The following is a 21,899-nucleotide window of genomic DNA, read 5'->3' as shown; positions in this document are numbered from 1 at the left end:
GAAATAGGTCGCATGGAACCATCCCTTTCCTGAGCCAACACAGCACCTACAGCCACTTGACTGGCGTCGCATAGAATAAAGAATGTCTTACTATAGTCAGGAGCCACCAAGACGGGACGACTTGAGAGAAGCCTCTTGCACTCATCAATAGCTGCATTTGCACCTTCATTCCACCTGAAAGGATTACAAGAGAGCATGCGTGTCAAGGGAGCGGTCACATCAGCGAGGTTTGGACAATACCTTCTATAATAGTTCACCATACCCAAGAATCTTCGGATCCCCTTCTTCGTCTTCGGGACCTGGAACTCTGCAATGTCCTTCACCTTAGCTTCTACTGGTGAGATACAATTTTGGCCAAGCTGATGGCCCAAGTACTCGATAGTGCTCCTTCCAAAAGAGCTCTTTTTCAAATTTACGGTGAGATGAGCTTGGGCCAACCTGTCAAGCAACTTCTTTAGCTGGTGAAGGTGATCCTCCCAACTGTCAGAGAAAACTACGATGTCATCTGAGTATGCCTTGACACCGGGTAATCCCTCAACTATCCAATTGACCAGGCGTTGGAAGGATGCTCCGCTGTTCTTCATTCCAAAGGGGGTAACTTTATATTGAAAGTGCCCTTGTGGAGTAACAAATGCGGAGACCTCCGATGCTCTACTAGTAAGGGGGATTTGGTGATACCCCTTCATTAGATCCAGCTTGGACAGGAACCTAGCTGCTGCAACCTCCTCAATGAGGTCATCAATTCGTGGAAGAGGGTAGGGGTCAGCTTTGGTCACAGCATTCAGACGGCGATAGTCCACACACAATCTCCACTCACCTCCGGGTTTCGGAACCAACACAGCAGGCGAAGCCCAGGGGCTCGTGCTTGGTTCCACCAACCCTTGTTCCATGAGCTGCCTGACTTCCTCCTCCATGATTCGCTTCTTCTGGGGCAACAGTCTATACGGGGCTTGCCTCACAGGCCTCGCTCCATCTTCTAGGACGACGTCGTGGTGTATCGCTTGGGTAACGGTGGGGTATGAGGAGAACACATTGGCATTCTCGCTTAGCAGCGCTCTGACCTCTTCCCGCATTTCTCCCTCTAGTGAGGATAAGGACTTCTCCTCTGCCTCACTAGTGTTTGATCTGTCCAAATCATAAAACAGATTTAGATTATCAATGTCTGAATCCAGGCTCCCATCATCTCGTCCTGTCTCGACTACCCCAATTGCACCCTCTTCTACTATTCCCCTGAACTCTTTAAGGAGGTTAATATGTACTTGTTGGACCCCAGACTTTCTCATTGGGTTTATTAAGACATAATTGTGGCCCCCTTTCCTTTCAAGTACCTTGAATGGTCCCTCATATTTTGGATGCAATGATGATCTTTGAGGGGATAGTACAAGCACATAATCTCCTGCCTTGAATTCCCTCTTAACAGATTTCCTATCATAGTATTCCTTATGATTCCCCTGGGCATTTTCAAGGTTCCTTTTGGCTATTTGCCTAATTTTCCTCAGTTTCTCAAAATTTGCGCCCACTAGATTAGCGTACTTGACATCTCCCTCTGAACCCTTAGATAAAATTTGTTCATACAGGGCAGCGAGGGGTTCCCTCGGGGCCCTACCAAACATTAAGTAGAAAGGGGAAAACCCTAGTCCCTCATGCATGGTTATTCTGGATGCATACAATAAAAGGTCTATACCCTCGTCCCAGTCCCTCTCAAATTCCAAAATGAAGGCTCGGATCATACGTTTCAAGGTTCCGTGGAACCTTTCAAGGCTCCCCTGACTTTGGGGATGGTACGCTGAAGCGACTACATGCTTTATATCGAAGTTTTCCAGAGCTCCCTTGAAAATTCCACTTAGAAAATTTGTGCCTCTATCACTTTGAACCTCCCGAGGCATACCCATTTTACTAAAATAAGACATTAGGGCCTTCGTTATTGTCTTGGCCTTAATGTTTGACAAAGGGATCGCTTCAGCGTATCGAGTAGCTAGGCACATGATAGTGAGGATGTATTGTTTCCCCGACTTGGTCTTTGGGAGGGGACCTACACAATCGACTACCACTTTAGAGAAAGGTTCCTCAATGACTGGTACTTGGCACATAGGAACTCTTCTCGGAGTATCATTGGGTTTCCCCGTTACTTGGCACACCACACATCGGTTGATTAATTCCTTGATATCCTCCGACATCCGAGGCCAGAAGAAGTGCGCCGATATGGCCTGTTTGGTTTTTGAGATCCCGAGATGGGCGCATGTAAGTTCATGTGCGATCTCAACTATCTTCTCATCGCCCGCGGTACTACAATTTGAGTAATAATGTTCCCTCCTACCTTATCGGGAGTCCTGTGTCTTCTCAGGATCACGCCACTCTCAGTGATAAATTCTTCTCTGCCACTCTTCTCCTCCTTTTCCACACTTCGGCGTATATCTTCTAACCCAGGATCTTCTTGTTGGAGTCGGATGAGTTCTTCCTTGCCCATGGCCATCCCACGGATAACTTCCTCGGCCAAGGTTCCTCTTCCTGGCCTTCTGCTTCTCCCTCATTCATTATAATTATCAGTCTTACCTCTTCTCTTCTCCTGCTTTGGGATTCTTCTGAGGACGCGTCTTCATGGGTACGGTCGAGCAGGGGGTCTAGGTCAAGAGAGGGGACGCCGTCTTCACAACCGTCGGACTTACGCCGCTCCATATTTAGTCCGTATTATAGGTCACGCTGAGGGGTTGCAAAACACAGTGTAGTCATGCTCCAGGAATGAATATGTCACATCACGAGTATGAACCCGGTGTGACGTGACAGCACCCATTCCCAAATGTCTATTTCTCATTACACTTTTTAATCCCCCAATGCATATACTTGCTTATCTCAATCCTCCAAGGGATTTACTTGCTTCACCTCCACTCCCTTTCCTTCCACATTTGCACCCAAGTATGTAATGCTATCCACTTCCTCCAATCTCTCTCCCTTAATACTGACTTCCAATTTGCTGCCATCCTTCCTTTGTACATCTCATCACCTTACTTTTCCTCACATTTATCTTCAATAACCTTCTTTTGCACACATTCCCAAACTCCATCACTAATTTAATACCTCCTCTGATCCCACTACAAGTGCAGTGTTGTCAGCAAACAACAACTGGCTTATCTCCCAATTCTCTCCATTTTCTTTACCTCCAATCCCCTGCCCATTACCCTTGCATTTACCTCTCGCACTGCCCCATCCATGTATAAATTGAACTAAGGTGACATAACACCCCTGGTGACATCTCACATTTACCTCAAATCACACTCACTCCATTTCTAATTCTAACATAGGCTCTACTGCTCTTGTAAAAACTCTTGACTGCTCTTAACAGTTTTCATTCTATCCCATATATCTGCAAAACCTCCCACAGTGCCTTGTCTACCCTATCATAAGCCTTTTCCAAATCCATAAGGGACCAAAAAAACATCCTTATATTTTCCTAAAGCCTTCTCACATATCTGCATTACCACAAAAATCTGATCCATGCAACCCCTACCTGTTCTAATCCCACACTGTTCCTCACCAATTACTCTCTCTTTTCCTCTCCTAATCCTCTCAATCAAACCCCCCCCATAAATCTTCCCAACTACACTCAACAAACTGATTCCTCTGAAACTACTACACTCATACTTGTCCCCATTTCCCTCCTCCAGTCCTCAGGTACTCTACCATTTTTTAGGCAAACATTTATTAACCTCACCAGCCAGTCCACCATCACTGCACCTCCATTTTTTAGACATTCCACATGGCATCAATCCAACCCAGGTGCCTTACTTGTTCTCATCATTTTAATAACTGCATTCACCTTATCTTTCCTTATTTCTCCTCCATTTTCCTCATTCATCACTGTCATTTTCATAGCGCTTCCCACAGCAACGACCTTTCCCACTTTATCCTCCATCACATTTAGCAACTCCCAAAAGTACTCTGCCCTACACAAATAAATATATATATATATATATATATACATATCATATATATATATATTCATATATATACATATATATATATATATATATATATATATATAAATACATGCATACATATATCACAGGTGAAAAATGCAGTAACACATTTGTATATCACAGCCAACACCACAGTCGATCGAAAGAAAGAACTGCGTAAGGGAAACTATATATTTCGATTGCTAACTGCAATCCTCTTCAGTAGTATCCTCCCTCCACTTTGTACTACTGAAGAGGATTGCAGTTAGCAATCGAAATATATATATATATATATATATATATATATATATATATATATATATATATATATATATATATATATATATATATTTGTATGTATTGATAATGGGATGCACAGAAACTACCCCAATGGAACATCTATATGTAACAAAAATCTCCCCCAAAGAACGTCATATGAAAATGATAGGCACACATTTCTTTGAAAGAGCCCTGAGCCCCACACATTCCTCTTATTGCACATTCAGTCAATCTGTAGCTCCTAGTTTCTCTTACAAAAGACCCACTGCCTCCAGGAAACTGGCAACATTTTTCAAGCAGGATAATAAATCAGTTAGAGAAGAGAAATTGTATTGCTGTCTGGAGATGGTATGGAGTATTGTATTATTTATTTTCTTGTTTTCTGGTGAAGTGGGATTGAAGCCAGTTTTGGAGTAGTACTTGTTCATAATGTCACATTGCTGTTTAGGTGATGGTGTTTTGTCTGAGGTTGCTCAAACTACTTCAGGGTTGGGTGGGGTTAAGTTTTGAGGTTTTGATGGTTTTTATAACTTTCCATATTTTCCCATTGTTGACCTTTACATCTATGTTGTCTATTTTTTCCAGGATTTCTTTCTTCTTGTTATTAATTTGTTTTTATTGTTATTGTTTACTTGTTTTAGTTGCTCTTTTTCTTGTTCTGTGAAGTTCTTTCTTTATCTATTCCTTTTTCTTTAATGAGGCTATTGCATGTGTGAGGTTAAGGTTATTTTTTTTTTTCTTTAGCTTCTGGTTATGCGTTTCTCACATACTTTTTGGATGGTAGTTACTATTTTATTTACAGCATTATCCACAGTTGGAAAGTGTTCTGTTCCAAAGTGTTCAAGTTCTTTCTTAGTGTTTTCTAAGTATTTCTGCCAGTTCAGTGTTTGGAAGTTTTGGCAGACTTATGCCACAATCCCTATACTATGGTGTAATCCCTGAAGCTGAATGGAATTGTGTGGTATTAGCCAGATTATGTAAAGAGCATTATACATATACATATATATATATATATATATATATATATATATATATATATATATATATATATATATATATATATATATATATATATATATATATATATATGCAGAAAAACCACTGAGGAAAAAGAAAAACTGATGACCAAGCACTTTCGTCTATTCAGACATCCTCAGGGTACATGTACCCTGAGGATGTCTGAATAGATGAATGCACTTGGTCATCAGTTTATCTTTTTCCTTGGTGGTTTTTCCACATACATAGAATCACGAGTTTATGTGATTTCTCATGCATATATATATATATATATATATATATATATATATATATATATATATATATACATACATATATACATACATACATACATACATACATACATACATACATACATACATATAACAAAGGCTCCTTCCCCCTACACGGGGGGTAGCCAAAAAGAAAAAGGTATAGAAACCACTCCCACCCATTCCATTCCCCATACATTCCACTCCCCTCCACCCTCCCCCCCCTCCCATCCCGGCACCTCCCAGATGACAGGCCACCCCCGCATCCTATCCACCCCCCTGGGCCAGAAGCAGTGCTGCAAGACACAGCACATCCACAGCAAGGCCACTCCATAAATTCGGCGACCCCCCCTCTCCGTCCCCCATGCAGAAAAGGAGAAGTCGGGGAGAAATCCCTTCGGGCTGCGTCAAATTCCCTCTCACACACACCTCCCCATCCCCCACCCACTCCCCCCATGCATCACAGCACCATCCACACACAACCCTGCTCCACTCACCCCCATCTTCCGTCCTTTCCCGTCCTTCCTCCACAGACATTCCTCTCTTTTGTAATGCCCCTTTCACCCCATCCATCCCTCCCACCCTAGGATGCCCTCTAAATATATCCTATCTGTCTGTATTTAAATACCAAGGGCTTCTTTCCCCTTTTAACCCCTTCCATACGGTGCCGCACACGTAGGCGTCATGGGGAGCGAGTGTATTCGCGAGGCTGCCATATCGGCGTCTTGATTATATTTATTGTAGTCGCCCCTCCATAATGACATTCTTTCTAATTCTTTTGTAATCGCATTTTCTATGGTTATCAAAATTCACGGGTGAAGAGAGAACGACCGATATAAGCGGTGACTATATTTTATGATGCGAGTATTATTACGACACGTCGTACGGCTGGCATTGGCTGCTGCCACCGAGATCTAAGTCCATGACGCCTACGTGTGCGGCACCGTATGGAAGGGGTTAAGGGAGGTAGCCAAGTCAGAGGCATGCACCAACTCTTCTTATTGATTGATTAATTTTGATATATTTTAAACCACTGGTCGAGTGGGTTAGGGCGTTGGTGTTTGCAACAGATGTTGAGGTGATGGCAGTTGGAACCCTGCCACTGGTGAGTTGAATCAAGGGCATGGTTGATTAAATTCCATGATACAAAGTCCTCTGTAAGGGGCATCATCTTAGCCTCCTGCTAGTAAGGAGTTTCATGATGTAAAACCGAATTATCATCATCATCAGGTTTAAAATATAGGTTGGGGTGTCTAGATTACTCAAATCATTTACATAATTATGCAATTTGCTGTTAATTTAGTATGATTTATAGATACCTTTTATTCTTTAGAACAACGAGTCATGAGTTTTGGTGTTATTGCAGGTGAACAGAGCATTACCTCAGTGGTTACTCCTCATCGGCCTGCACCCCCACCTCCTCCTGATGGTATGACTGGTGATCAAGAGGAATTCTATTCACTGCCTCCTGAAGGTATTTGAATCTACAATACATACATAGGCATAGTCCCCATTATAAGGAGAATGACCTTGTCAAAGCATACTTTTCACCATAACTGTTTTTGGGACAAAAATATGGAAAGTGTCCCCAGTTGCTACATCACCCCCATTAGTACAACTTCTATGACATGTAAGGAAACAATCAATCAGTTGTTGGCAAGAGTTTCATTAAGTGGAAAACATGCATGCCTCACAATGGCTGGAAGCATTTCTCAAACCCTCCTATAGATCTCTTTGGGAAGAAAATTTGGACTGTTGTTTGTGTTGTATTTGTGTGGTACTGTTTCTATGTCACCAGCTGAAAGTGGTAGGAGAAGGGGAGCAGTTGCTGGCTGTCAGGTTCTCATGTGTGAAAAAATGTAAGAAATACAGTTGATAGGGAGAGATCCTAGGCCCTACAGGGCTGTACCCTCTGATGGAAGTGAGGGGGTTCATGGGTTTTGAAAATGGGCAGCTTAACTGTCTATCTTGCTGGATTCCCACATATAGGTACTCATTATTGGTCCCTAAAAGGGAAAATGGATAGTCACTATCTGAGTTACGACCTAGATCGGTTCTGACCAACCAGTTGTAAGTCAGATTGGTCGTAAGTTGGATCCCGTTCAAAATGGCTGACATGAGGGTTATACTCTAGGATACATGATATCAATATGTTGCATTTTTAAGTAACGTTTTCTATTGAATACTATTATATACATGCTGTTTACTGTTTATCAATTCTATGCCTTTTAGTTTCATTTTTATCATTTTTTCTTAGTTTTTAATGTTTTAATACTGTACTGTATTTCAGTATATAGTAGAACCTCTACATACGAATTTAATTCGTTCCAGGACCTACTTCGTATGTTGAAATGGTCGTATGTTAAATCAGATATTCCCATAAGAATACACTGTAATTCATTTAATTCGTCCCACAGCCCAAAAACCTATGATAACTCACTACAAAGTAATGTCGTAACACATTCATAAAATTCAACAAGAACCCACTGTGTTGGATAAGAAGAAATGAAATATATGATATCCATATACAGGTAAACGTTGACTTACGATGGCCGCGACTTACGATTGTTCGACTTTACGATGACGACGACGACGACGACGATATGATAATTTAACCCCTTCCATACGGTGCCGCACACGTAGGCGTCATGAGGAGCAAGTGGATTCGCGACGCTGCCATATCGGCGTCTTGATTATATTTATTGTAGTCGCCCCTGTGTTTTTACATTCTCTCAAATGCGCCCTGAATCCCATTCTCTGTGGTTTTCAAAATTCGCGGGTGAAAGAGAGAACGATCGATATAAGCGGTGACTATATTTTATGATGCGAGTATTATTACAACACGTCGTACGGCTGGCATTGGCTGCTGCCCGCGAGATTTAAGTTCCGTACTGAAAATACATATTATAGTGTTTGAATATGGTAAAAAGGATAAAAATAATTAAATAAACTACTGTACATGTTTAATAGGCTATATTCAGTATCTCTGGTGGTTAATATACAGGTAGGCTAGGTACAGTGACCACGGAACAGAGTGATACACAAATTGGGGATCGACTTACGATGAAATCGTCTTACGATGGCTCTATCGAAACCTAATGCCATCGTAAGTCGACGTTTACCTGTATTTCGATCACGGCCTGTGATCCTCTTCAGTGGAATACACCATCCTGATAAAATTAAATATAGTGTTGCCTCAGGTCTTTTCCTGAGGGCACTCAGATTATGTAGTCCACACTATTTGGAAATGGAGATAACAACCATCAGGAACCAATTAAAAAGAATAGGGTATCCTGATTGGTTTTTAAATAGAGCCCTAAGCAAAGCCAAAACTAGTCATTTTGGATCCACTTCCCATTCCAGTAAGAATTTCAGTTGGGACAAAAACAGTATCAAATTGCCTTATAATAGGTCCTTAAATGACATTTCGCAATTTCTACCACAGAAAGATATTAACTTTGTTTTTAGTTTTCCCAATAATTTGTCTAAGAAAATAGTTAATGTACATCAAAGACCTAGAGAAGAAATGCATCAAGGTGTGTATAAACTTCCATGCTCGGATTGTAATAATGTATATTGGGTACAAACAGGTAGAGATTTACACACCAGGATGAAAGAACACAAAAATTCAGTCAAATATGCACAACAAAATTCTGCTGTCTTCCAACACGTAGACAAGGAAGGCCATCGTATAGATTGGAACGAAGCAAAAATTATCTTCAATTCAAAGTGCATTTTTAAAAGGAAAATAATAGAATTATCCTTGATAAATAAATTTCCTAATTTCAATATATCATATGGACAATGGTCACCTGACTGCATTACTACCTGGGCAGTCAACAAATTATTACCATCTTTGGTGAAGGCGGGTGACCTGCCCCGCAAAGCATTAGATGCTACCTGAGTCCTATCCATGTTCCTTCTTTTACTGTACATAAGACATGCCTTTTGCTCCACTACTCTGTATTCCACTGAAGAGGATCACAGTCCGTGATCAAAATATATGGATATCATTTATTTCATTTCTTCTTATCCAACACAGTGGGTTCTTGTTGAACTATGATAACTCCTTAATAAATACTGTACTGCAGATAATTACACATAGCAATAAAACAAATGCATTACTGTATATAAGAGAGATGTAAAAGAAATGATTTATAAGGAAATAATCAATAAAAAGGGTTTTTTATTGTCACTTTACCTTAGAGACAGGCAAACAGAGGTGTAGGCTTGGCGATGCAGGAGACGGTAGGTGTGGGTAGAGAGGTGGTGACTGAGATATGTATCGTAACTTAGGCTACTCTAACTTACACTAGGTGAACTTTAAACTAACTTAGCTTATATATGCGAAACTTTGACGACTTTGTATGTTGGAAATTACTTCGGGTGTAGAGTCAAATATTAGATCGAATTTCACATCGTATGTTGGAAAATTCGCATGTTTAGGCAATCGTAAGTAGAGGTTCTACTGTATATACCTATACAGGTACTGTATGTATATACTATACCTGTATACACACACACACACACACACACACACACACGTACGTATTAGATATAACCTTGCTTCCCATTTTTAAGGTTTTTAAATTGTAGTTTCCTTTTAATAATTTTTTCTTAACTCTTCAATTGTTATATGCACACTAAATATATGTGTATTTTAAGATCTATTTTTCTCATCCATTTTAAACCATTTTAAGTGTGAGTTATAGGTACAGTACATTTATCTTTGTACACATCATTGAGTAAAAACAGCAACGACAGCAACAGCACTGTAGGAGAGAAGCCAAACGCAGAGTATGGGATCCAATGTATTAAACATTTTGCCCAGCAGGGCTTCTTTTAGAAATAACATAGTGGACAAACATCTGACTCCTTATATAATCCGAGCTTGTGGGGAGAAACGAACATGAAACTGGTGTAAACACAATTTGCATAAATTGCTTGTTACTTTGTTATTCAAATTGCTAAAGATTTATTGAAAAAATCCATTGTTTTGATTTATATTATCAATGAGAGATATAAAAGCAGATTCAAAACATCTACATTTCATAGTATGGTTTTCATATTTAATAATCTTAGAATTATTCCAGTCAGCATTGTGGCCTATATTATATCTATGTCTAACAAAGGCATTATTCATATTGTAAGTTTTCATATCATATTTATGTTCTGAATGTAGTGTGAATGTAGTAGTTTCAGAGGGATTAGCTTGTTAAGTGTAGTTGGGAAGGCTTATGGGAGGATCTTGATAGAGAGGATTAGGAGAGGAACAGGGAGTAATTGGTGAGGAACAATGTGGATTTAGGACGGGTAGAGGTTGTATAGATCAGATTTTTGTGGTAAGACAGATATGTGAGAAAGCTATAGGAAAGGGAAGGATGTTTTTTGGGCCTTTATGGACCTGGAAAAGGCTTACGACAGGGTAGACAGAAAGGCACTGTGAGAGGTTTTGAGAATATACGGGATAGGAGGAAAGCTTCTAGGAGCTGTTAAGAGTTTTTACGAGAGTAGCAGAGCTTGTGTCAGGATTAGAAATGGAGAGAGTGAGTGGTTCGAGGTAAAGGTGGGACTTCGTCAAGGATGCGTTATGTCGCCCTGGCTGTTCAACTTATACATGGATGGGGTAGTGCGAGAGGTAAATGCAAGGGTAGTGGGTCAGGGATTTGAGATGGTTAAAGAAAATGGAGAAAAGTGGGAGGTGAGCCAGCTGTTGTTTGCTGACGACACTGCGCTTGTGGCAGGATCGGAGGAGGGATTGAGGAAGTTGGTGACAGAGTTTGGGAGAGTATGTGATAGAAGAAAGCTGAAGATAAATGTGGGTAAAAGTAAGGTGATGAGATGTACAAGGGGTGAAAGTGGCAGTAGACTGGAAGTGAGCATTAAGGGAGAGCGACTGGAGGAAGTGGATAGTTTTAGATAATTGGGTGCAAATGTGGCAGGAAAAGGTGGAGTGAAGGTGGAGGTAGAATGTAGATTGAGAGAAGCAAGTAAATGCCTTGGTGGATTGAAAAGTGTAATGAGGAATAGACATTTGGGAATGGATGCTAAGAGGAGACTGTATGAAGGAGTGATTGTGCCAACAGCACTGTATGGGTCAGAAACATGGAACATAAGAGAGGAAGAGAGAAGGAGTTTGAATGTGTTTGAGATGAGGTGTCTGAGAAGTATGATGGGGGTTACTAGGCTGGATAGTGAGAAATGAGGAGGTGAGGAGGAGAACAGGGATGGAAAGGGAGTTGGGAGATAGGGTTGATGAAAGAGTGTTAGGACGGTTTGGACACATGGAAAGAATGAATGAAGAAAGACTAGTAAAAGAGGTATGGAAGGCAGATGTGGAGGGAGTGAACATGAAGGGATGTCCTAGGATGAGGTGGATGGATGGGGTGAAGGGGGCTTTGGGGAAGAGGGGAATGTCTGTTGAGGAAGGATGGGAGAGGACAGAAGACAGGGGTGAATGGAGAATGGTTGAATATGGATGATATTGTGATGCATGAGGTGGAATGGGTGGGGGGATGGGGGGTGAGGTAGTATGTGTGAGCAATTTTTGACACAGCCCGAAGGGATTTCTCCCCGTCTTCTCCTTTATGCATGGGAGGACGGAGAGGGTGGGTCGTTGATTTAATGTAGCGGCCTTGCTGTGGATGTGCTGTGTCTTGCGACACTGCTTCTAACCCAGGGCAGTGGACAGGGTGCAGGGATGACACGTCATCCAGGAGGTGCTGAGATGAGAGGGAGGGTGGAGGGGTATGGAGTGTATTCAGGGATGGAATGGATGGGAATCATTTTATCCCTTTTTCTTTTTGGCTACCTCCCTTGTAAGGGGGAAAAAGCCTTGGTATATGTATGTTTTCTTTTATCAACACCACGGAAACTTTCACCAATGTAGACCTTTTTACAACCCTGCTTGACGAACATTTTCCCTACTTTTTTTTTTTTTTTTTTTATAAGATTGCCAACTGTTACCAAGCTGGTGTTAATGTTGTCTACATTGGTGAAAGTTTCCGTGGTTAAGGATGTACGTATTCTAAGGGGAGAGAGTGGAGGAATATCAGATAATTTTTTGGTGGAAGGTAAGTTGAGAGTGGAGGATAGATGGGGGAAAAAAGAAAAGGACAGAAGTGTTGAGAGTAAACTGCTTAACCACTTCAGTATGAGTGAAATTCTTGCACACAGCATCGGCTGCCATGTGTACAATTCACTGCTGTATTACTTGTTCTCTTTTACTCTGAGTAATAATAAACACAGAAAACATGATCAAACCAGTTCACAGAATCCGGGGTAACTCATGTACAACCACACAAAAATACACAATCAAGACACCGATGCAGACATCCTTGTGTACCCACTCACACCTCATGACACCAATGTAGGCGTCATCATACTGAACTGCTTAAATGAGAAAGAAAAGGAGAAGGAGTACAAGAAGAAGCTGAGAGAAGAGTGGGAGGGAGTGAAGGATAGAGTAGAACTAGGAGTGGAGGAGGAATGGGAATGTTTCAAGGAGGGAGTCACAAGGTGTGCAAAGATGGTGTGTGGAACAAGGAGGATGGGAGGAAATAGAAGGAAGGGTAGTGAGTGGTGGGATGATGAAGCAAAGAAGGTTGTAGAAGAGAAGAAATGAGCATTCACAGATTGGTTACAAAATAGGACAAGAGAATCATATGAGAGGTACAAAGAAAAGAGAAGAGAAGTAAAGCATAAGATAAAGGAGGCAAAGAAGAGAGCAGATGTGAAATGGGGTAAGAGTATGACAGAAAATTTTGAAAGTAATAAAAAGATGTTTTGGAAAGAAATTAAGAGAGGAAGAAGAGGCGAATCAAGTAGAGAAGAAAAGGTAAAAGGTGCAGATGGAGAGATGATAATGGAAGAGACAGCAGTAAGAGGAAGATGGGTAGAGTGTTTTAGGGAGTTGCTAAATGTGAAGGAGGATAGGGAAGGAAAGGTAGTTGCAGTGGGAAGCGCTAAGAAAATGAAAGTGATAAATGAGGAAAATGAGGAGAAATAAGGAAAGATGAAGTGAAAGCAGTGTCAGAAGTCAGCCTTAGGTTCCCTGATCCTTGTGTTTAGCCCTCTCTTCACGGCCTTCTTGGAACTAGGCTACCCCAAGGGCATGATCCTAAGCTTAAGGCAGAGAGTGGAAAAAATCATCAATGTAAGCAGGTCAAAAGAAGGAGAGAACAATGCCACCAACAGGACATCATACATGGCGCTTCCTAACTCAGAGAAGGTAAGAGATATTACTAGAATGCTCAGGAGCAGAAGTAAAAGCAGCAATAACATCAGAGATGAAGATCAGTGACAAAGTAAGAAGCAGGACCAAGATGAGGGGAAGGGAGGACAGCATCATGTATAAAATCCCATGTGCATCATGTGATAAGGCATACTATGGCGAGATGAAGATTGGGCTTAACACAAGGATTAGGGAACCTAAGGCCGACCTCTATCACCATAGGTTTACCAATGCCATGATAGTGCATGTGGACGAATCTGGACACCTCCCACAATGGAACAGGGCTAAAGTATTACACAAAGGTATGGATGAGAAGACCTGGAAATCCATAGAAGCTGCATTTATCACTATCCATCCCAACATCAATATTAAGGCTGACACTTCACGATCTGCTGTCTCAGGCATCTCAGCAGGGTAATCAGAGTACAGTGCACCATGCTCACATACCTCCATGAGCTACCAAGCATATAAACTCTGCACGATCCAGTTTGCTCATTTCTTTGAAAAAGTCAGTAGATGAAACATCAGGAACAAATACTTCACTTCCAGTCTATGTTTCCTTTCCCGTGTTTAAGCAACTTGTTCACGTTCACGTGGATATTAATTTTGGATAGGAATGAGGTTGTCAGCCACAGCTGCATTGATTGTTATTTCCGGGAGAACAGATGTGACAAGGGTTACTTGAGTGCCTGATAACTCTGTATGCTGTGCTTTGTCACTTACTATGTATTGTATTAGTGTAGGGCTGTCTCTGTGTCACCAGTTTATAGTTGTGGGAGGGGAGTATTTACCATTTGTCAGTTTTCTTCATATGAAAAGTGGAGGAAATTTAGGACAAATTAATGGATGTCTTGAACCCAGTCCAGAGATGGAGTGTCAGTTCCTTGAAGCTTCACAACCAGGTGAAGGTGAGGATGTTTGTAGGTTTTTAAGATGGAGAACAGCTTCTCTCTGATGTCCATCTTATAGGACTGCCACCTACAGGTACCTGTTGTTTTTCCCTCACTAGACTGATATACCTTACATGATGCCTCTTTTTTTATGTTTCTAAAATTATTTGGGAAAGTTAGAGGGTGTGTAGGTTGTTTCTGTAGTACGACAAGTATGTAAGATGTTTTTATCAAATGGTAGGAATGTTTTTTAGTTTTCAACAAACTTGGGGATGGCATATTATTGGTTTGACAGAAGCTTTGTGGAGTGCATTACAAATATGGAATAGTGGAACGTCTGTTGAAGATGACTTGTAGTTTTTACATGGGTCGTGGGTCCTGCATGAGGATTGGGAGTGAGAATAAATTATTTGAGATGAATTTGGTCTACATCAGTATTGTGTGAAGTCACCATGGTTATGTACTTACTATTTTCCAGGAACAGATACTGAAGACACTGAAGATAGAAGGATTTCTATGTCAGAGATGAAGGAAAATGCCATGGCAAAGGGAAAAAACAAATACCAGGAGAGAGTTAGTACAGGAAATGGTGACTACAGAACATGAATATATTCATGACCTAGAAGCATTAGTACAGGTCATGGGACTTGCTAAGAGGCAGAAGGAAGCTGCCAACTTTGATATAAAAACTGTTCTGGGGAATATGAATGAGGTATGTTCATCTGCACTCAAAAACTAGTAATGAAAGACTAATAATTTTATAGTGATTTTTTATTTTATTTTTATTTTATTTTTTTCATTTAATTTTTCTTGTATATGCTTTGGTAAGTAAAAGAGAGGAGCTGGCAAGTCACTGAGGGATCAATGATGGAATTTAAAAAGACAGAAGGAAAGCTAGAAATATGTATTGTGATTGATTAAAAAATTGTATGCCTTATTCATTCTACATCCATACATACCAAAGGCCCTTTCCCCCTGAAAAGGGGATGGCCAGATCAAAGCACACACCTACTGCATCTACATGAAAACATATTTAAGCCCTTACCATCATAGTTCCTCATGGATGAAGAGTCATCCCTATCCCCCACCTCACAGATTGGTTTGAGGAATGCAGTGAGACAGTACTTCCACTGCAGGACCTGACAGTCAAAAAGGGTTACCCCTACTGCAGCATTTTATACTGACTTCTCTCCTCATCCATTTGAAAACTTTACAGAGCAGATGAAAAAGAAGTCCCTTCAGGCTGTCATCCTTTTATCTATTCAGTCTTCCTCTGTTCACTTCAATCATTTACATTCTCTATTCTTTTCTGCAGACATTCCTCATGCAACCAAATCCCCCTTTGACCTCATCCATCAGCCCCATTTTTGGTCATCTTGGGTTCCCTACATCCACATCTACTTTCCACAAACTTTTTGACTATTTCCTTGTTCATTCATTCCATATGCCCAAACTACCTCTTCACTCCTTGATTTATTCTATACAACAACTTATCACTATTCATTCTTGTAGCACTTAACCCAGTCAACTCCGATGACAAGATGTCTTGTCATTTGGTCAAATAAAACAAAAAATCATAAAACACCAAAATGTTTGATCAAACACCAGAAAAATATGACGTCAGTCCTCGCTTCGCTGCGAGCGAAGCGAGGATTGACGTCATATTATTCTGGTGTTTGATCAAACATTTTGGTGTTTTATGATTTTTTGTTTTATTTGACCATATGACAAGACATCTTGTCATCGGAGTTGAATGGGTTAATATATATCTCAAATAGTTCATCACAAGCACATTCATACACTTCCTTTCTGCCTCTTTTACATTTCAATCTCCAGTTCATACAGTGGTGTGCACACAGTCACTCCATCATACAACATTCTCTTCTCATGTATCCCCAAATACCTACTTCTCAAAACATTTTTCATTCACTTGAGACATTTACCCCCTTTCTTTACTCTATAATTCACACCGACCACCACTCCATGCACTGCCACACACAGCCCCAAATATTTAAAACTCTTCAGTTCCTTGAGCCTCACCCTTCATGTTCACATACAATTTAGTCTAGTCCTAAAATTAACTGAAATTGTATATTGTCAATGTATCACTGTATCACTGTTAACTCAATAAACTGATTATTATTTAAAATCAACAGGTGATTCAAGTGGCCAAAGACTTCCTGGCTGGGATGCATAAAGTGGGCTACAAAGAAGATGAAGAACTCATGGTTGGTCCACTGTTCCTTGAGCATGCAGACAATCTCTGCCAAGTGTACAAAGTCTATTGTGCAAATCACTTCTTTGTGGAAAAAATGATCAAGAAGGTTAGAGTTGTGCTTTTTGTTTGCGGTTTGTGTTGGTTCTTTCATTGAAATAGGCCATTATAGATATGGCTGTACATTGATATTCTCTATTGTTTTCACTGATCATATTCTCTGTTATTTTTACCAACAACCTGAGAAATTTATTTGTTATAAAACATCAAAATTGTGAAATCTGTGGTCAACCCTCTTAAGTATTTACGTACCTAGTTGTATTTACATACATACATATACCAAAGGCTTTTTTCCCCCTTATAAGGGAGGTAGCCAAAAAACAAAGGCATAAAAACCACTCCCACCCATTCCATCCCTATCACACTCCACTCCCCTCCCCCCTCTTCCCTCCCTCTTATCTTGGAATCTCCTGGATTATGGGTCATCCCTGCATCTTGTCCACTGTCCTGGGTCAGAGGCAGTGTTGCAAGACACAACACATCCACAACAAGGTCGCTTCATTAAATTGACAAAAAAAAAAAATAAAAAAAAAAAAAAAAAAAAAAAAAAAAAAAAAAAAAAAAAAAAAAAACTGTCCTCTCATGCAGAAAAGGAGATGGGGAGAAATCCCTTCAGGCTGTATATTATGGGAAGAGAGCTATATCTTTCAGCATCCAGTTTGATCTTACATTTTGGAATGTTTTTTGCACTTGCTGTTTCCTCATTGAATTTGTTCCAGATATCTGCCACTCCGTGTGGGAAGATATTCTTTTTCAGATCTCTTCTGGAAGTATACTTTTTAAGTTTCTTTTCATGTCTTGATTTTTTTTTTTTTTTTATCCCACTTTAATAAATCAGTGAAGAGAGGGCGAGGGAGGGAAGGGGTGGCTATTCTAGTAAGTGAAGAGATAGGTAAACGGGTAGTGGAGTGGAAGAAGGTTTCCTCAAGGATAATGTGGATGAAGGTGAAACTGGGGAAGGAGATGTGGGTCTTTGTAAGTGTATATGGGCCTGGCAGTGAGAAGAGTGTAGAAGAAAGGGAGGCCTTTTGGATAGATTTAAATGAGTGCATAGAGGATTTAGGGAGAAATGTCAATGTAATAGTACTGGGAGACCTTAATAGTAGGGTAGGAAATGGTCCAGTGGATGGAGTGGTTGGGAAATGTGGAGTTCCAGAAAAGAATCATAGTGGAGAGTTGATGGTGGAAATGTATCTAGAAAGGGAGTTGATGATAGCAAATACAGTGTTTCGGAAGAAAGTCAAGCATAAGTACACATGGGAGAGGGTGGTGGAGGGAAGGGTGGTAGATAGAGCGTTGATGGACTATGTAGTGGTAAATAGTATTATGATAGGAAGAGTTAAGGATGTACATGTGCTAAGGGGAGAGGGTGGGGGAATATCAGATCATTTTTTGGTGGAAGGTAAGTTGAGAGTGGAGGATAGATGGAGAAAGAGGAAAGGGACAAAAGGTAGGGAGGTGCTTAGAGTGAACTCTTTGAATGAGAAGGAAAAGGAGAAGGAGTACGGAAAGAAACTGAAAGAGGAGTGGGAGGGAGTGAAGGATAGAGTAGAACTAGGAGTGAAGGAGGAATGGGGATGGTTCAAGGAGGGAGTCACAAAGTGTGCAAAGATGGTGTGTGGAACAAGGAGGATGGGAGGAAATAGAAGGGAAGTGAATGGTGGGATGAGGAAACAAAGAAGGTTGTAGAAGAGAAGAAGCGAGCTTTCACAGATTGATTACAAAATAGGACAAGGGAGTCATATGAGAGGTACAAAGGAAAGAGAAGAGAAGTAAAGCACAAGGTAAAGGAGGCAAAGAGGAGAGCAGATGTAAAATGGGGTAAGAGTATGACAGAAAATTTTGAAAGTAATAAAAAGATGTTTTGGAAAGAAATTAAGAGAGGAAGAGGAGGCGAATCAAGTAGAGAAGAAAAGGTAAAATGTGCAGATGGAGAGATGATAATGGAAGAGAAGGTAGTAAGAGGAAGATGGGCAGAATATTTTAGGGAGTTGCTAAATCTGAAGGAGGATAGGGAGGGAAAGATAGCTGCAGTGGGAAATGCGAAGAAAATGAGAGTGATGAGTGAGGAGAATGGAGGAGAAATAAGGAAGGATGAGGTGAAGGCAGTTGTTAAGATGATGAAAGCAGGTAAGGCACCTGGTCTGGATGGATGCCATACAGAATGTCTGAAAAAGGGAGGTACAGTGATGATGGACTGGCTGGTGAGGTTATTTAATGTTTGCTGGAGAGAGGGTAGAGTGCTGGAGGACTGGAGGAGTGCATGTATAGTTCCTCTTAACAAGGGAAAAGGGGACAAGTGTGAATGTAGTAGTTTCAGAGGGATTAGCTTGTTAAGTGTAGTTTGGAAGTCTTATGGCTTATATCTTGATTGAGAGGATTAGGAGAGGAACAGAGGGAGTAATTGGTGAGGAACAGTGTGGATTTAGGACAGGTAGAGGTTGTGTAGATCAGATCTTTGTGGTAAGACAGATATGTGAGAAAGCTATAGGAAAGGGGAAGGATGTTTTTTGGGCTTTTATGGATCTGGAAATGGCTTATGATAGGGTAGACAGAAAGGCACTGTGGGAGGTTATGCAGATATACGGGATAGGAGGAAAGCTTCTGGGAGCTTTCAAGAGTTTTTATGAGAGTAGTAGAGCTTGTGTCAGGATTAGAAATGGAGAGAGTGAGTGGTTCGAGGTAAAGGTGGGACTTCGTCAAGGATGCGTTATGTCACCCTGGCTGTTCAACTTATACATGGATGGGGTAGTGCGAGAGGTAAATGCAAGGGTAGTGGGCAAGGGATTGGAGATGGTTAAAGAAAATGGAGAAAAGTGGGAGGTGAACCAGCTGTTGTTTGCGGACAACACTGCGCTTGTGGCAGGATCAGAGGAGGGATTGAGGAAGTTGGTGACAGAGTTTGGGAGAGTATGTGAAAGAAGGAAGCTAAAGATAAATTTGGGTAAATGTAAGGTGATGAGATGTACAAGGGGTGGAAGTGGCAGTAGACTGGAAGTGAGCATTAAGGGAGAGCGACTGGAGGAAGTGGATAGTTTTAGATACTTGGGTGCAAATGTGGCAGGAAAAGGTGGAGTGAAGGTGGAGGTAGAATGTAGATTGAGAGAAGCGAGTAAATGCCTCGATGGATTAAAGAGTGTAATGAGGAATAGACATTTGGGAATGGATGCTAAGAGGAGACTGTATGAAGGAGTGATTGTGCCAACAGCACTGTATGGGTCAGAAACATGGAACATAAGAGAGGAAGAGAGAAGGAGTTTGAATGTGTTTGAGATGAGGTGTCTGAGAAGTATGATGGGGGTTACTAGGCTAGATAGAGTGAGAAATGAGGAGGTGAGGAGGAGAACAGGGGTGGAAAAGGAGCTGGGAGATAGGGTTGATGAAAGAATATTAGGATGGTTTGGACACATGGAAAGAATGAGTGAAGAAAGACTAGTAAAAGAGGTATGGAAGGCAGATGTGGAGGGAGTGAACATGAGGGGACGTCCTAGGATGAGGTGGATGGATGGGGTGAAGGGGGCTTTGGGGAAGAGGGGAATGTCTGTTGAGGAAGGACGGGAGAGGATAGAAGAGAGGGGTGAATGGAGAATGGTTGTATATGGATGATGTTGTGATTGCATGAGGTGGAATGGGCGGGGGGATGGAGGGTGAGGTAGTATGTGTGAGCAAAATGTGACACAGCCCGAAGGAATTTCTCCCCGTCCTCTCCTTTTATGCACAAGGAAACGGAGAGGGGTGTCTCCAATTTAATGAAGCGGCCTTGTTGTGGATGTGCTGTGTCTTGTGACACTACTTGTGATCCAGGGCAGTGGACAAGGTGCAGGGATGACCCGTCATCCAGGAGATGCTAAGATAAGAGGGAGGGTGGAGGGGTGTGGAGTGTATTCAGGGATGGAATGGGTGGAAATTATTTTATGCCTTTTCCTTTTTGGCTACCTCCCTTGTAAGGGGGAAAAAGCCTTGGTATATGTATGTATGTATGTATTATTTCTTTCATTGGGGGGGGATCCTACTCTCTGTCCTCCCAATTTTGTAAACTTTCAATTGTCAATACAGATTTTAAATGTTTGATCATAATTTTAGCCATTTCTACATCATCTATATATTCGTTATTTCCTTCACGCAGTTTCACTATTTCATGTTCGTCTTTTAGTTTGTCATTTACGTACCTCCAGAATAGTTTAGTTTGGTCCTTGCATTTTTCTATTATGTCCTTTTCATAGTTTCTTTTTTCTTCCCTGCATATTTTTACATATTTGTTTCTTAGTTTGATGTATATTTGCCTTTTTTTTTTCCATCTTCTCCAGGCTTTGTCTCTTCTATAGCTTCACTACACTTTTTTTATACCAGCACTTTATATACACCTGATCTTGTTTCTTCTTTGGTAACTATTTATCTGTTACCTCCTTGTAATTTTCTTTTAACATGTTCCATTTCTCTTTCATCTTTGTTTATTTAAGAATTTTTCCCAGTTCGCATTTTGAAAAAAAATTCTATGTTTTTCAAAATACATTTTGTTGTACGTTAGTCTTCCTTTTCTATGTTTCTCATTTCTTCTCAAATCAATTTGTTCTTTAAGTTTGAACTCTATTAGTATGTGGTCACTCTTCCCAATTGGTGTCTTGTATTCCATTTTATCCACAATTTCAGGCTTTGATGTAAATATCAAATCTAGTCTTAACGGTTCTTCACTGTATATCTGGTATTCTCCTTTACCCATTGAGTCAATGTGTATTCAATGGTCATATCCAGTAGAATATTTCCCCAAAGTTCTTCTCCACCTTTCACTGTCATATCTTCCCAACATATTTCTTTTGAGGTAAAGTCACCCACAACGACTATGTTTCCTCCTTTCAGTAATTCAATTGATGCATTTTTCTGTGTCTTCCCGTATTTTGGATTGATCACTATCTGTCCAAGACTGTGTTTCTGGGGGCAGATATATTACTACAAATTTTCTACTTTTCATGTTTCTGTTTTTAACTTACATCATGATCAACT

The 21,899-nt window shown here is 40.7% G+C and overlaps 1 pseudogene; it reads left to right on the top strand.

Annotated features, from left to right (window-relative positions):
• LOC143025423 (uncharacterized) overlaps positions 1-21,899 on the top strand; it is a 137,315-nt pseudogene that overhangs the window by 43,805 nt on the left and 71,611 nt on the right.

Source organism: Oratosquilla oratoria, chromosome 5 (genome assembly GCF_046742065.1).
Source record: "Oratosquilla oratoria isolate Oo_2021 chromosome 5, ASM4674206v1, whole genome shotgun sequence".
Classification (NCBI taxonomy): Eukaryota; Metazoa; Arthropoda; class Malacostraca; order Stomatopoda; family Squillidae; genus Oratosquilla; species Oratosquilla oratoria.
The sequence above is the reverse complement of the archived record's forward strand: the minus strand, read 5'-3'. Positions and strand labels throughout refer to the sequence as shown.